Source organism: Gymnoscopelus microlampas (genome assembly GCF_963454915.1).
Source record: "Gymnoscopelus microlampas genome assembly, chromosome: 9".
NCBI classification, from domain to species: domain Eukaryota; kingdom Metazoa; phylum Chordata; class Actinopteri; order Myctophiformes; family Myctophidae; genus Gymnoscopelus; species Gymnoscopelus microlampas.
Window position 1 is genome coordinate 25,061,093 of NC_139946.1, and position 14,373 is coordinate 25,075,465.

Below are 14,373 nucleotides of genomic sequence, written 5' to 3' on the forward strand. Positions count from 1 at the left end.
CTTGTTTCCATTGTGGTCCTGGGTATTCAATTCATCAAGACATTTAAAGACATACAATAATATACAATATATACAAGACATCATTAATGCTAGAAGCAATGAACGAAGAATGAAGAATAAGGAGTTACACTTTTTGATGTTTGTTGGAAGGGCATTTCACATTTTGGTGGCATAGCAGTAGTACTGTGTTACAACAACATAACACAACAGAACTCTGGGAACACACAAAAAGACAGCCTGTGTGAGCCGCTCCAGCTTGGAGCACCTTGGAAACTGCTCCAAATTGTGGCTGGGGTGGTGAGTGTCCTTGAAGATCCACTCACCCTTGGCTACGCACTGCTTCTCATATGTATCCAGGAGGGAGGGAAGCTCACCTGATGACACGCTGGGCTGTCTTGATGGTGTTGTTGCAGAAAGTCCTGAGGATGTGAGGAGACCGATTGCTGAATTCAAGTGTAAATATATCGAGCATTACAATAGTGAATGTATTGTTATTTAATAAAAAAATGTTTTAATAAGCACACCTGGACACTCGTGTATTAACATGCTCATGTTCGAAGCACGATGAGGAAATTGAAAGGTCTTACGTCCTATTATCTTAGGATAAAACAGAGACGCACTGAAAGGAATATTCACAGCGGGTAGCCTAAATGACAGGGATGCTCTTTGAGGGGCAGGGTCCACAGGCCTGCGTAGAAATCCTCTGAGATAGAATCTAAAGTAGACTTTGAAGCCTGAGTGAATAAGACTAGATTGTCAATCTCCCTGTGTTCCTACACTGTCAGTATAAACAGCAATGTCCCGTGGCAGAAGAGCTGCTCTCAGAAAGGTAAGGAGGAGAGGTGGGGGGGGCAGTTACCTCACATTCTAAACACCAATTAGATGGTCATAACGAAGAGGGAGTGGAGAAAAGACTGGGGTTTCTCTCAGGGGCTCAGCAGGGGCCGCAGGGCCCCAGGGCCCTCTGAATTCAGCATAAGGGCTGTGTGCTTTCACAACACTCTGCCAATAATTATCTCCTTAGCATTTACATCTGAACACAACAGAAAGGAAAAAGAACAAATGCCAATGACTAACAGACTTCAAGGGAAATGGGGAATAGAGAGATAAAGGAATTTACAGAAAGCAGGATGACAGTTGTCAGTTTGTGGTACGAAGGGCGGGAGGGATCACGATGCCATCATGTTACTGGTTTTACACAGAGTCCAACGCGTCACATTGCGACCCGTTGTGAGATTGTAGATGTGCTATTTTAGAAAGATTACAAGATTTGTGATTAAAAATCGGATTAATATTAATATAATAATATAATATAATATGAATATAATGGAAAGTAACTAAAGCTATCAAAAAAGTATAGTGGAGTAAAAAGTACAACATTTCATTTGCCTCTGAGATGGAGTATCATTACACTACTTGAGTAAATGTATCTTTGTTACTTTACAACACTGATTCGTTTGTCCGCCAGTATCTGTCCAATCCCAGTGCCATTCCTGCATTTTTTTTTTCAAAAAACTGATGCACCGGACTCTGTGTGCAAGGGCCTCAAGTTGTACCATGGTGTCTTGCGGTGAAAGAATCAGATCTACAACCTCATAACACGTCACACCTTGACTCATTGTGAGCTTGTAGATCTGCTATTATTTCGAATTGCATCAGCAGCGTACAATGACGTATAAGTCTGGCCTGAGATGCCTCACACTGGTGTCCTGGCCCTGAGTGGAAAGCAGTGATGGTTTTTATTTGTTAATGTGGTGATTGACACATTCTAATATACCATGTTTACTTATAAACGCCTCTGATTGACAGGGGTTAGACGTAGGGTAGTGCTGGCCTGGTAGCTGCGTACACAGTATCTATTCTAGTCGAGTGAGAGTTGCTATAGCACCGAGGACCAGTGTACGTGCGGCTGCCTTCGTCCTTTCCTCAGACACATCTACAGTAAGTCTCCATGACATCAAGGCACACTAAGGGGCCGCATCCACAGAAAGCTTTTTTTGTATAGCTGCCAATGCCTTTCTGCCATGCATTCTATCAGGGATGTACGATTAATCGGTCATATTGGTATCGGCAATATGCCGTAATAAGAATGCACTGCGTATTACAATTCTGCATCGGCACCCAGAATCACAGTTACTGTATGACAGGTGTAAGAAAAACCCTACTTGAAACTTGTATTGCAATATCGGTATCGGTCAATTTCACTATGTGAATAATCGGTAATTGGACATCGTCCAAAATTTCAATATCGTGCATCCCTAATTTCTATGATAGAGACACTCTGGAGCGCTCCTCTTCCCAGCGCTGAGCATCGCGCTCTGCACAATGTCACTTTCCTATGCAAAGGCTACTTTAATTGTGTATTTGGTTTGGAACATTGAAAGAAAAATTGCATTACTGTTTGCCTTTTAGGCTTTGTAAACAAACAAAAAAAATGCAGTGGGCAGATATGTCAAATAAACTTAAATATACATAAAAATGACTGATAATGATCGATGGTACATTGGTACCAATAATCAAAATAAATAATCTGCTATGACCAAAACAGGCCATAGCAGATTTAAGAAGAAGCTTCTAGTTCAGCTATTTCCGCAATCTTTCAACTGATGAATTTATACAGATGAATGGAAACGATTCTGACGATTATGCCAAATAGTTGCGATTATCTCAATTCTCAAATAATTGTGATCAGGCAATTAAGGAATTGTGACAAGCCAACCGGGCAGTGGAGGGGAAGCGTTGATCCGGCAACGTCTGTGTGACAGATGAACAGGGATGGAGCGCTTTGTTCCTCCATCATCTTTGTTTGGGAGCAGTAATCTCTTTCAGATGTTGCGTTTCTTCACGTGTTTGGATGCGTTTGTAAAGCACTGTGTATCGCCTAGTTGTTGAAATGTGCTTGCCTATATTGCCTTACCTCACCTTGCCTTTTGCATACGTGGAACCTTCTTCTGACCAGTGGACTTTATGGGACCTTGTCTGCTTGCGTCTTTATGTTCTGAGGAAAAGCGAACCAGGCACACACACACACTCACACTCTCACACACACACACACACACACACACACACACACACACACACACACACACACACACACACACACACACACACACACACACACACACACACACACACACACACACACACACACACACACACACACACGGTTATGGAATGATTTTCTTGTATAAATCACCCATTAGAGTCAATGAGGCCTGCAATATATCCAGAGGCACAGATGACCTTCCTGTTGTTCAGCCGCTACAAAGGGGAGAGGAAATGTGTCACGCATCATTTCCCTCATTTTGAGAAAATAAACGTCCAATTTAGACTCTGCGAGCCACCGCAGCCTGTTTATGCTTGGCACAGAGCTGTGCAATCCTATGCTTATAGAGAGAACCCTTGAACTAGTTCCACACAACTCATCAGAGAAACCATCTTACTGTTGAGTAAACTGCAGTGGTGGAAAAGGTACTCACATTTTTTACTTAAGTAAAAGTATCAATACTGCAATGTAGAAACACTCATACAAGTAAAAATCCTTGAGTAAAAGTACAAAAGTATTGGCATCAAAATATAGTTAAAGTACCAAAAGTAAAAGCACTCATTGTGCAGGATGTCCCATTTCATAAGTTCAAAATGTATAAAAAATCTTTTGAAAATAGCAGATCTACAAGCTCACAATGCGTTGCATCGCGATGCAGTGGTTCTCAAACCGTTTAATTTCAAGGACAATAACTGACAGTATATACAAATGTTACATTTGTACACTCTGGATGGACAGACGGACAGAGGGACAGACAGACAGAGGGACAGACAGACAGAGGGACGGATTGATGGACGGACGGACGGATGGATGGATGGACGGATGGATGGATGGATGGATGGATGGATGGATCGACATAAGTACGTAAGTAAGTAAGTAAATAAGTCTCTCACTAAGACTCTCTCTGGAAAAAGAGGAATTTATTGTGCTGAAAGAGAGAAATGGAAGTGACTCACTGTTTTAGTCACATTGCCTCTGGGGTCTTTCTCTCTTTATCTCTATGTCTCTCTCTGCGGTCTATGAAGTGATGGTGCTGGTTTCTTTGTTCAGTGCCCCAGGGTGCAGTAGGTTGTGTCCCTGACATGCACAGATTCTCATGTGGTTGTGATCCCGGAACCACAGGTCCAGAACCCGCCTCGTTCTCATTCACAGCTGACTTTAAAGACATGACCTCACCTCATAAAGGCTCAGTGCTGGACAAAGTGCTCAACCCCAGTACTTGAGTCAAAGTATAGATCTGCTATTTTCACTATTATTTGAAACAGGGCAAGTGTAAAGTCATAAGTATTCAGACATACAGTACAAATACGCAAGAAATGTACTTAAATACTTGATTGAATACTTTACTTTGGTTGCAGAGAGAAAAAGCAAATGGAAGTACAGTTTACAATACAAGGTCAACCAAAATGGATCGCTCATGAAAGCCGCAATGGCTTGTTTCAAATGAGATCCTCACATACTCAATTCATGGAGACATTATAAAAAAAGATAAACACTACTATGCAGAACATCATATAAACAGTTTAAAGGTAAGAAAAACAAAACATATGTACAGTAAACAGTTCGAGGGGGGGGGGGGGCATTCCATATTTTTGTTGCATAGCAGGAGAACGAGTTCAACCCCTTGTTTGTGCCAAATCTGGGTTTGGACATGATCAGCGGAGCTTCCTCTAGTGTTGTGATTGTGGACTTCATTTACGTTTTTGAAATACTTTGACAGGTACATCAATGTTGTGGTGTATCTTGTCGAACAGGCCCATTGCAAGTTGCCGTACTCTGTCCTCAACCCTGAGCCATCCAATCCTAGCAAAATGAGCAGGGGTTAGATGAATTGTAGGTGTAAGGCCAAGAAGTAGCCTTACTAGTTTGCTTTGGGATGTCTGGAGCCTTATTTTTAAGGCCTAAGTGGTGTTGTGGTACCATGAGGAGCATGCATAATCGAAATGACCTTGGATGAGGGCCCCTGTAAGAATCCTCAAGGTATTCTTACTGACTAGAGAGGAAAACCTATACAAAAAACGTGTTCTTTGGTCGACCTTTTTGATGACTCACACTGGCATTTTATCACCGGAGAAGTTTGCCTCTAAGATGGAACCCAGGTAGTTAATTTCCTCTTTTCTTGTGATAACATACTTGTGATAAATACAGTACTAAAGTACAGCAGAAAGGTTCTGCAGGAATGTAATGGTCAGTGGTGGAAGAATGCTTTACTCATACCACAATGTAGATATACTCTGTTACAAGTAAAAGTCCTGCAGTCAACATTTTACTTGAGTAAACGTACAAAGGTTATGACATGAAAATATACTTAAGTACAATACCAAAAGTAAAAGTACTCAATGTTCATTATGCAGAACTTATGCCGGGGACCCCCTGGAACGCCCTCAAGGACCCCTAGGGGTCCCCGGACCCCACTTTGAGAACCACTGGCCTTACCTAGCGAAAGCTTGCACCTGGTTTTCATCGTATGTCTCATGGAGGTTCTCTCCTGTCAAAGTTCTCCCGGAGAAGTTCTGACCTTCGGATCCGAGCAGCGGAGCCAGATTCCCACATACCTAAAGCACATGGATAGTCACATTAATTAAATTTGATTGGTTGTAAGGGTATCTTGAACCGGTGCCATTAAGCTATCCAGCCAAATGAGACATCCTATTAAGAGTTGATTGTCTTGGTCACATTACAGGAATGTTATAACTAAATGAAAAAGCTATTGTCTGATAGAAAGCTGAGGAGCAAAACAATTATGCTTGGCAGCGAGACAGAGGATACTGGCCAGAGAGAGGGGGGGGGGGTGGTAGAGAGCGAGAGAGAGAGACAGACAGACATACAGAGAGATAGAAATAAAGTGAGACAGACAGACAGACAGACAGACAGACAGACAGACAGACAGACAGACAGACAGCGTGAGAGTGAGAGTGAGAGAGAGAGAGAGAGAGAGAGAGAGAGAGGGGGGGGGGGGGGTATGTGTTCCAAACTAACTCTGGCACACACACATATTTCCACCAGTACACACTGTTCCGAAGAGCAGGTCCACCTGGAATAACCTGCCGTCACCAGACTCCCCTGTGGAAAGCCTGCTTTCTATTCACTATAGACCAGTGGTTCTCAAACATTTTCATGCCAAGGACCCCCACATTGATATGTATTTGGCCACAGACCCCAATTTGAAAGTATTTTGTGTCAGGGACCCCCATAAGGTCTGTTTTGTATAAATAAATAATCCAAATAGATAATAAAACAGACCCTATAGGGCACGTAGAGCCTACTGGTGGTGCTGGGGTGGTGGTGGGAGCAAACAAAGCGCATACAACATCAGTGGCAGCACTGACAACGAGAGGAAGTGCAAGGAATCAGGTGAGCTTAAGTAGACCACCAATTTGGTCAGCTGCTTGACACGTCACATACAGTACATCGCCCAAATAGAGCTGCACACTCTCGAGTGTATCTACCTGAACTAGCTTGCAGACTACACATTATTAGTGGGGGTCCCTGCTGCGAACGGGTATTTTCCACCCGATCTCAGTAACAATTAGCGATGCCCCCTTCTGTGACGCACGTGGAACTGCCTCTCACATGAGCGGACCGCTTTAAATAACTCCCAAAACCCCTGCGATACCAGATGGCACCGCGGCGTCATTATTTATTTAGGATTAAAGTTAGGTTTAGGCAAAGTTTTTGTCGCCCCCAGTGAGTCGGACCACTCGGCCCGTTTGGTGAAAACAGACTACAGCCCCTTTGGCCAAAAAACTGTTCAACGTCGGAGGCGCGCCGTCTCTGGCAGACTTGAGCAACGAGAGGCACCGCCGAGCGAGCCATTAGGCGAGCGAGTCGCCATGCCGAAAATTATCCCCCCTCCCCCCCAGGCAATTAATGCCAGCGCCTAGCACTACTTTCCACTACGGAGGAAAGCCGGTCAGTGCAGCGCTGCCCTCCTGGAATGTGAAGCATGACTAGGGGCGAAGCAGTTCCGCATGCTTCACAGAAGAGGGCGTAACACAGAAGTTACTGCGATCGGGTGGGAAATGCCCGGTCGCGTCCCTGCTTCATCTCTTTCTCATCTAAGGGGTCCTCGGCCTGAATAACGCTGAAGACCTAGTCTAAAGAGTTTAAGTGGTTAAGCAAAACACACACACACACAGTTTGTATCCGCTTTAGTCTGGATATGCCGATATGGGGGCGAGGGGGTCTAACATACCTCATCAACATTCGATGATAACGCACGGATGCACGTATTCCAGATAATATACCCGCACCTACGCAGGACGGAAGGGGCGGAGCCCACTCGTTGCCCACCTTCACAGAAGCCCTGAGCGTCGGACTGACTCAGTTCTATCCCATAATATGCACCTGTGGTGCCAGCAGTGTATTATCCCTTGCAGTCACCAAGGTAGCATACACTGTTGCCACGGAAACTCTGTGGAACAATAGACACACTGTTGTGCTCATGACACCGCTGTGAAGAGTTCATATGACAAGGATCTCAACAGAGCATGTGCATGTGTGTGTGTGTGTGTGTGTGTGTGTGTGTGTGTGTGTGTGTGTGTGTGTGTGTGTGTGTGTGTGTGTGTGTGTGTGTGAGAGAGAGAGAGAGAACAGGTGAGCATGTGTGAGTTAGCACAAATGATCAGGTGGCTGGCTTAGGCTTGATGAATAGTTTGAGTACAGAAGAACAAAATATATGTTGAGATGTTTGTGCTGTGAGCTTAGAGATCGGCTATTTTTGGTACACAAAGATGGGGCACAACAAAGTATAAATCTGTCTTAATTAGTGATTTATATGATATATATACAGTATGTATATGGAGCAAGTCTGGACTCTGCAGTTAGGATTTAAACCAGTCGTTCTCAAATTAATTTATTTTGTATTTTATGTAGCCTATATATGTATTTGGCTGCAGACCCCATCACATAGTGATGGGGTGATGTGCCAGGGACCCCATACAAGATTTATGTTGTTAAAAATATTCAAATGTTCTTTAAACTTTGAAAATAGCAGATCTGCAATCTTGTAGATTGGCTATTTTCAAACATCTGATGTATATACTAGGTCTAAAGTGGTTAAACAGATTTTTATGGTAACACAATTTGTTGGGGACCCCCTGGAACGCCCTCAAGGACCCATGGGGTCCCCGGACTACACTTGCTGATGTAAACAACCTGAACGCTAGCGCATTCTGTGGCAAACATTATGGAAAAATTGCAGTTCTGCTATTTTAGGCTAAGAGATTTGATGTAGAGGGAAAAAGGAGGGGGCCGAGGACAGACCCCTGGGGGACCCCGGTCAACGAAGTATATAAGGTTTAAGTGGTTAAAGGAGCACTTCACCTAGTTTCAACCTTATCTTCCTGTAATCGGTCCTCACTAATGCTCATTATAAGATGGCACAATTTCCGTCTACTCACTCTGTGTCTCATTGGTGGTGGGTTTCCAAGCTAATAGAAAGTACAGTCAATAGAAGCCATTGCTCTTGTATCAATAAAAAGCAAAAAATGTTTTTAAAAAAAAGTTGAAATCTTGCTTGAAATTATCTGGCTACTGATGATGTCACCGGTAGGCAGGTGTCTGAACTGTCCACAGCCCTGTCACAGGCCAAGTGGACAGAAATGGTGTCATCGTCTAATGAGCCTTAGTGGGGACCACTTATAAAGATAGGTTGAAAATAGGTGAAGTGGTCCTTTAGAGAGATGTAGAGCAAAAGGCCTTTAATCTTTCCGATCTTTCTACTTTATTATGAACGCTGCACTGGGAAGTCAGACTAAACAGCAGGACTGGCCTATTTGATCTGACCTTTTCCTCAGAAACCGTGGCATTTAAACCCTTTTTAATTATAGCTGCCATCAGGTCACTGTGTCACTGTGTCGCACGCTATTATGAGCTCGTTTTTTAAATCACTCACGGACAATTACGGACAGTAACAATAGATTGTATGTCACTGTCGGGTGGAAACCTTGTATGTCCAAAACGCTTACTCTTCAGGATCCAATATAGTAATTATTCTACAAGTTCTTTGTTAATACTTTTCATAGGTTAAATATTTACAAAACCCACTGAGAGACTACTCTAACTTTCACTTACAAATGTGTTCTTTTTTTATTTTATTTTTTATTTTTTTACGTGACGCGTTGTGAGCTTGTAGATCGGCTGTTTTTGCTTGTGACAAGCTAGAGAGGAAGTTCAGGAAACGTCAATGAAATAACATAAAAAGTTGAAATATGGAGATACAAGGTTTCAGTCCGACAGCAACGATATAGTGATGGTGGCGGGTGAGCAGCAGAGATCACAGCAGAAAGCATTCAAGTGTGATCCACTTTCAGTCCCATGGCATGGAGTGCATTAGCCCTCGTTCCAAGAGGTACAGGGTGGGGTGGGATGGGTGGAGGTGGAGGTGTGCTATGTGAATGTCAATCGGATCCACCTTTCTTTTCTCTTGTTATGTCCATCTCAGGGGGCCGAAGTTTTGTGATTTTTCTTTTTCCATCCATTGGAATCCGCAGAACTCAGTCCTGTCTCAGTCATGTCTAGTCTGTCAATGCAAAACAACTCAAATTGGAACATATTTCTTTGACATTGAACTGTTGAAATGAATCACTGAACATTGATTGTGAACTGCCTTACTGCTGTCACTTTTATAGAAATATGAGAGAAAGATGCTTCAATATAGCGCTCATGGCCATAATAACCACTCAAACCCTTCAGACTTCATTCATTGTTTGCGTTCTGAACATTCACTGAATGTTTGCTTTAAATATTACATGCCCAGATAATAGCTTGAGGAACCAAATGGAACATGGTGCCACTTCTCCATTGAACTCAATGTGGCTGCCCTATTACTTTGAATGGTGTCCTCAAGCTCGATTTGGAAGTTAGGGTTGGTTAAGAAACATAAATATGAACATAAGCAATGTCTCTGCTGCTGCAATCTGGGAATCCAGATTGGAGTGTCTTTTCCACAACTATAGCAGCTCTGAGTCATTCAAGTCTCACATGGCACTGTCTGCAACAAACCCTTCCTGCAAGTCATCTGAGGCAAATTAAATGTCTTCTCTTTTCACCGGTGTTACGTGCCAATACTCCACCCATGGGTACAGTGTGTATCCTTAGAGAACATCATTACCTGGAGGCACTTTTCCGTTGACTTGTGCCGTTCCTCCTCTCCGAGCTCCATGGTGTTCTAATAGGCCCAGCTGCACCGGCGCGTCTCTTCTGCGGAGGCGGAACGTAATTGCTACTTGATGAGAATGTGTTTCTGAGAGCCTTGCTGGCCCGGGTGATGGTTGTGTGTGCAGCCTGCTACTCACCATCGACTATTTACCATCTGTGGCGGGTTAGAAAACAGGCTGAGGGAACACAGAAGGTGTGAACCCCCTCACTCATTCACAGCGAGGGAAGAGCATGATTCACAGGCTCAACACTTATATACTAGCCTGACACTCAGCCTGAATTTTCATTTCGTTTCACTCCACTACTCAGTCTGAAAGCCCTCTCAGTGCAGCCGTTTTCTGAGATTGGGGCGTGGCCAAAGTGGGACTCTTTGTCGATTGGTTCATACTGGACTACTCCGATCCCGATTGGTTTGTTTAGATTTGCAAACGAGAAAACCCCGCCTTCTACAGCGTCACCAGACCCTGAATGCGAGGCTAGCGATTTCAGGGGCTGGAGCCAGGCTACTTATGTACTGCATTGCTTATTTCTCACCTGAAATGTTTCCATATTTTAATGTACTGTTTAAGTTTAAAACGAGCCGTCATATTGAGTTAGTTAAAGAGTGTCTCCCTAATGAAAACCGAGTGTGGATGAGATATGGGAGTCACACAGGTGAATGAAATTATATTTATTCTAGGGCTTGCTGATGTAATCACACAGGATATTCCCTAAACTCACACTAACCTAATGGTCGGCCTATAATGGGATGTCGGAATTCTGAGTGGACCCCATTATGATCACGGGTATGCAAGTGCGAAAAACACTATTTTTCATTTTGTTGCACTTCAAGACCTATTTTATACTTAATACTTACTGGTCATTCCATTCCATTCAGTGTTGCATTTTGACAGGCAAAGTGGCTGCATGCAAAGTGAGATAATGAAATGAAACAGGGACACAAAGGCTGTCAGTTTCCGCCCTCCTACAAGCGCGGCACTTGGCACTTCCGGCGATACACTCATAAAAGCTCAAACACGCATCTGTCTCTATCTCCTCCACACATTCTGTTCAACTCTTAAAGTACATGCACTCATGAAGGATAGAAGCTTTGGTGCGAGACAGACAGAGAGAGAGAGAGAGAGAGAAAGAGAGAGAGAGAGAGAGAGAGAGAGAGTGACCTTCATCTCTTCGAGACACGCAAGCACCCATTTCAATATGTGAATTAGTCACAAATGAAATGATTAATTCTGTGTGTGTGTGCAGATATTTGTGTGTGTGTGTGTGTGTGTGTGTGTGTGTGTGTGTGTGTGTGTGTGTGTGTGTGTGTGTGTGTGTGTGTGTGTGTGTGTGTGTGTGTGTGTGCGCGTGCGTGCATGCGTGTAATGTAAGTGTGGTGAAAATACTGTATACACAATATGCCTGCAGAGTTATGTATGTCCACCCACTCACTACTCTGGGAAGTTTCTGCTAAATGACCTCACACCAGATACCGGAATAAACAATGCTGTTTGATGCTGCATGCAGAGCTCTCACTGTGCCTATATTGTATGTAACTACCGGTAAACATACAGGATTATAGGGGAAGGTGGGTGGGCTTCGTCATCGTCACCAGGTCCCATCGATCACCATGGTTTTGATTAGCATTAGTGTAGTCTCATGCGTCATCAATTCCAGCGACTAAGGATCTGAATCACTAGTCTGCATGTCTGAATTTTGCCAAATAAAAAGTCGAGTACGGCTGGGCTGTGACGGTCCATGGTTGGTACGCGGGTGGTCTAGTTAGGTCAGTCGTTGGTAAATTTTTATGTCAGTCATGCAGTTTTTGTTCATAAGGGGTTTGTTTCAATAGTTGTACTGGCTTGATTTCAACTTTTTATGTTGTTTAAATTAAAGGCCTGCTTTGTCGTGTGACAGTGTCACGCAAGAAATAGTGAAAAAAGCCATTCCACAACACATTGCAAGCCAACACAAGCTTGTGTTGCCTTGCCTCTTTTTGTGAGGACACAGTGACCTTGACCATCACGTTCACAAGACTGGGAAAGACATGAAGTCACATTGCCCTTCACCTTTGACCATTGACCACTTCTAATCAGTTCATCTTTGAGTCCAAGTGGACATTTGTGAAAACATAATGCCTCTGGCTACGGCTTAAAAAGAAAAACATACGCTATTATCAGCCCGATTGAGCCGTGGTCACATGCAGGGCACTGGGTGACAGACTGTCCTGTCACCAGTGATTCAGTGCCAACCTCACCGGCATTGGTGATTCAATGTGAACCTCGGGAACAGGGGCTTAGATAGAAGACGCTCTGCTCTCAAACCAGGACAGGTGATTGCCTCCCTGCTCCCGCCACTCTGGTGTGATTGCTGTAATTCCGAGGCTCCACTGAGTCAGAGAGCTCAGCCAAGGAGAGGAGAGCTGAGCAGTAATTCATCGAAAGAGACTGATGGGGCTTTCGTCCCTGTGCTGTCCCATCTGTGTGAATGGCTTACAGTACATGCTGTACGCACCTGTAGTTACTGTAATGCCTAATTTTTGCTCCATCTTACGACAACATGGACCAAAAATAGCGTATCTACAGTGTAAGTTCCCGTCTGACTGTGTAAATGGCTTACTGTACATTCTGTACAAGATACCAGTAGTCACTGTGATGCCTAATTTATGCTCAGTTGTACGACGGTGTCACGGACGGGAATATAGCCGATCTATAAGCTCACAATGCGTTGAGGACGATGAAGTAAATATCAGGCTTCATTACTCGTTTATGGGTGGAATACTCTGACCAAAGATGTCTCAATGTGTCATTTTCCCACCTCGTTTGGCTTTCAAAAAGAAAGTGTCAGATCACAGCATACCTCGGTGTTGTGTCTTCAAACCTGGCCCACTCATCGCTGTGTCCCAGCGTGTTGATGGAGGAGCACTTTCAAGTGCAGTCCGGAGGCACCTAGACACAAACTGAGAGACAGACAGATAGACAGAAGACAGGCAGACAGACAGACAGACAGACAGACAGACAGCCAAGTGAGAATCTAGTCTTTTTTGGCAGAGGTGCTGAATGCATTTGTGTATTTGCTTAGGTGCTGCTGTCAACATATATTTATGTGATAAGATTTGTATTCTCAGGTGCCTAATCCCTCATGAAGTCCATTGTCCCAGTGACCGGCAGTGACAGGTCCTGTCTGTCGGATTCTACGAAAACCTTTAGTATTTAAAGCACGTGGCCCAGATTGGGGCTGGGCATCTAGCTACCATGTTGAGAAGGTCTTTGTGGGTGATATAGCAAGATAATCTGGTAACTATAACAAGTAGGCCTAACTTCTATTTCTAATAGCCACTATTAGAAAGAAGAAAACTGCAGCCGAAAGGGAACCTTGGTTTCCTGTCGGAGGAACACGCAAATAAGTACAAACAAGATAAAATAGACCTTTATTGATCCCTGAGGGGGAAATTCAAGTGTAGTATTAGCAGCAACAAGGTGAAACACAGGGGAGGTACAAATACGTCAAGAACCAAAGACAAAAGACAGATAAGAAAAAACAATAAATTGGGTCTGAAAGAATGAATTATTATATCAATGAATATATAAATATATATATGAATGGACATGAATCAACAGTCAACATATGAATACATTTATCGCCCCTGAGTACATGAATGGATATATGCATGTACAGGCAATCAAAAGTGAATATGAGAATTAATATTTTACAGTGTGCAACTGGCCTTCAGCACTGAATCTGAATGATTATGTACAGTCTATCAACAATTAATATAGGCTACTGTATGAATGAATAAAGTCAGTCTAAGTTATCCTCAACAGGCATCTCAACAGTCAAGGTGTGCCAGAGAAAACAGGAATCAGTAATAGCAGAGAATAGAACACATCAGCGTCTCCTATTCTGTGGAAAACATTTGGCCCACAGCATGTCGCAGCGTGACACATTGTGTTGTGAGCTTGTAGATTGGATAGTTCCAACAGAGATATTGTACAGCGAAAACAGGAGGGTGCAAAGTATATAGCCCTAGCAGACTCCTGCTTGTTTTTTAAAGCAAGCAATTGTGTGCCAATTTTCTCCTACCACGACTCAATGTGATGTGACCTGATGTGACCAACCAACCAAATCAAATGCATCGTCCACCATTTTTTATCTCCAGTGTGAACAAACTTTTCATGACCTTACTT